Source organism: Babylonia areolata, chromosome 3 (assembly GCF_041734735.1).
Source record: "Babylonia areolata isolate BAREFJ2019XMU chromosome 3, ASM4173473v1, whole genome shotgun sequence".
In the NCBI taxonomy this organism is placed as follows: Eukaryota; Metazoa; Mollusca; class Gastropoda; order Neogastropoda; family Buccinidae; genus Babylonia; species Babylonia areolata.
Genome location: NC_134878.1, coordinates 55,091,070 through 55,094,508, shown reverse-complemented (window position 1 = coordinate 55,094,508; position 3,439 = coordinate 55,091,070). Strand labels below are relative to the sequence as shown.

The 3,439-nt window shown below is 45.7% G+C and overlaps 1 protein-coding gene across 3 annotated transcripts in view; it reads right to left on the bottom strand.

The window, feature by feature from the left end:
* Positions 1-1,548: 1,548 nt before the first annotated feature.
* LOC143280634 (TLC domain-containing protein 4-B-like) overlaps positions 1,549-3,439 on the bottom strand; it is a 19,883-nt gene continuing 17,992 nt past the window's right edge. For all 3 annotated transcript variants that reach the window (XM_076585356.1, XM_076585358.1, XM_076585355.1), the window contains one exon: positions 1,549-3,439. This exon is cut by the window's right edge and continues 449 nt beyond it. The gene's annotated coding sequence lies outside the window, so the exon portion shown is untranslated.

Below are 3,439 nucleotides of genomic sequence, written 5' to 3'. Positions count from 1 at the left end.
TCTCATATTTTCACTCACACACACAAAAACACACACACACACACACCGTTGGCACACACACACACGCACACACACACCGTTGGCACACACACACACACACGCGTGCACGCGCGCGCGCACGCACGCACGCACGCACCCACACACACACACCGTTGGCACACACACACACACACACACACACACACACACACACACACACAAATTTTCCTGTCCCTGCATTTCAGTCTGATCGTGATTTAGCTTCATGGCCTCCCCCAAACCCGTGGAGAGCGCGTTGCAGCTGCGGTGCTGTTCCACCCTTTTCCTTTTTTTTCTGCCTGGATGGAAGTGTATTTGTTTTCCAATCAAAGCGGGTACTTATACAGAATTTTTGCCAGGGACAACCCTTTTGTTAGCGTGAATTCTTTTTACGTGCGCTACTGCAGTGCATGCTACACATGGGACCTCAGTTTATCGTCTCATCCTGAATGACTAGCGTCCAGACCACCACTGCAGGTCTACTGCGTGTACGAGAAGAAAATACTGCCGGGTGTGGGATTCGATCCTAAGCGTTCAGATTCTCCCGCTTCCGTCCAAGGCGGACACGTTACCCACTAGGCCATCACTCTTCACAGATTATCGACTTGAGCATCCTCTTCTTCTCACCCTCTCTGTCTGTGTCTGACTGTCAGTCTCTCTCTCTCCCTCTGTCTGTGTGTCTCTTTGTCTATCTGTCTCTCTCTGTCTCTCTCTCTCTGTGTCCCTCTTGACTGGTGCTGTGGTCAAATGGTTAGAGCCGGTGCTGGATTATCGCCCGTGTTTCCCGGGTGCGATCCGTGTCGCGCCTGGTGGGTTAATACGGGTGGAGATTTTCACGATGTACCATGTCAACATGTGTGCAGACCTCCTAGTGCCTGAACCCCCTTCGTGTGTATACGCATGCAGAAGATCAAATACGCACGTTAAAGATCCTGAAATCCATGTCGAGTCATCGTTCGATGGGTTACGGAAACAAGAACATACCCAGCATGCACATCCCCGAAAATGACGGGGAAAATAAGCAAAACGGTCATACACGTAAAATGTAATATGTCTGAATGAGTGAGTGAGTGAGTGAGTGAGTGAGTGTGTGTGTGTGTGTGTGTGTGTGTGTGTGTGTGTGTGTGTGTGTGTGTGTGTGTGTGTGTGTGTGTGCGTGAGTGAGTGCGTGACTGAATCCTGATTGAATGACACAGGAAACAAATTATGAGCGCCCAATGGTAGCTGTCAATCGGCTTTACCAACGTAGGCAGCCTCTTTTTGCAAATGATTCCGTGTTTGTAAAGTGCTTAGAGCTTGGTCTGTGACCGAAGATAGGCGCAATATAAGTATCCGTATCATTCATCATCATGACCATCTTGCCCATCTAAAAACACCGCAATTATACAGACGTCAACTCTAAGAGTCTCTGGTAATAAGAAACCAAGAATCTGCTGTTTGTTTTCGTCTTTAAAAGACAAAGTAACAGATTTATTTGTATCATTTTTATTCATTACTGTAAAACATAATGATAATCAATCTCTAAAATGAAAAAACAAACAAACCAAAAAACAAAAAGAAAGCGCTTTCACACACACACACACACACACACACACACACACACACACACACACACACATATATATATATATATATACACCCACATACACAGGTATGCGCACGCACGGTTCTCACTACACAACACACGCACACACACCTACATGTAACTGAACTCCACAACAGTACAACATACAGTTCAAAATGTACCTCTGAACAATCACTGGCAGAAAACAATCCTGTTGCAGTCTTGTCCGCAGTTCTATTCACAAAACTGTACGTAAATTGACAACAATAAATCATTTAAGTCACGTCCAAAACCAACCAAACACACTCAAAACTACACGCAGCCTCAAGGCCTGATTAGCGCGATGGGCAGACATTCGGCCCTCCTCTGTGTGTGTGTATGTGTGCGCTGCGCGCGCGCGCGCGTGTGTGTGTTTTTTGTTTTTTGTTTTGTGTGTGTGTGTGTGTGTGTGTGTGTGTGTGTGTTTACTTTTCTTTTTTTTCTTTCTTTTTTGTCCGGCAAGTGTGATGCAGCTTACATGGATTAAGTCCGCATGCCTCGTTCGTCTCTTCGAAAAAAAACAAACCAGAAAGGGGTACAGTAATTTCACACACACACACACACACACACACACACACACACACACAAGCACGCACGTGCACACACACACGCACGCATGCACGCACACTACATAAACATATGAACATTTTAGATGCATTCTTTCCACGGTGTGTTATGGCAATTGGTGTGTGTCCATCGAGATCGATGATGACCATCGTTGTCATCCAGCTTGGGGACGGGGGAGGGTGGTGGTGGTGGGGGGGGGGGAGTGCTCATGAATCTATCTGTGAATGCGCAGATGGCTGAATAGTCCAATCTGCGCAAGAAATGTTCGCTGACAGTTGGGGCAGACAAAGACAGGCATATCATTGTCAGGGAGCTTGTTTGCCCGTGACTTTCTGGCCTGCCTCTGGCAATTAGTGCGATACCGAATGAGTTTCGACAGGTGATAATTATGATCACAGTGCGTCTCTCGTATGTGTGTGTGTGTGTGTGTGTGTGTGTGTGTGTGTGTGTGTGTGTGTGTGTGTGTGTGTGTGTGTGTGTGTGTGTGTGTGTGAAGGTGGGGGTAGGTGCAGGCTACACAACCGTGTACGATGCGACCGAAGCTCACTTGCTGATGACTCTCATCGACCAATATTATTGTCTCTGTATACATTCAATCTGTGTACTGCTATTATATCTGCTCAGATATGACTCCAGTCTTCACACACACACACACACACACACACACACACACACACACACACAAAATTTCCTTCTCCATTCTGAATTTCTATTTCTTTTCACATTTGTAACTGTATACAATTTGAACACGTTCCCATACACATAAACACATACACTGCACACACTTTCCCCCGCCTAAAATCACTTTCGTGAACAGACCAGCACACACACCGGCACTCACACACACACAGACGTATATAAATACATACATATATATGTGTATACACACACACACACACACACACACACACACACACACACACACACACACACACATACACACACGATCAAGGTAGTAAACGTTTGCCAATTTTGTCGGCTTCTCAGTCGATATAAAGCTGCCCAGGTAATCTTACTCTTCGCATTGTGAACGCTATGACAACTACATGGATCCGTCAGTTTAACAAGTCTACCTAATTACTTTGATCCGGATTGCCAGTCAGGTCAGTTACTGTGTTGATATGATACTATCCGCGGGTAGTTTAGTTCTGTCAAGTCATGACCATAATTATGATCATCACCAGTTTTTGTCAGTCAAGTCAGTTGCTATGCTGATATGGCTATCCGCGGGAAGTTTAGTTCTGTTAATAT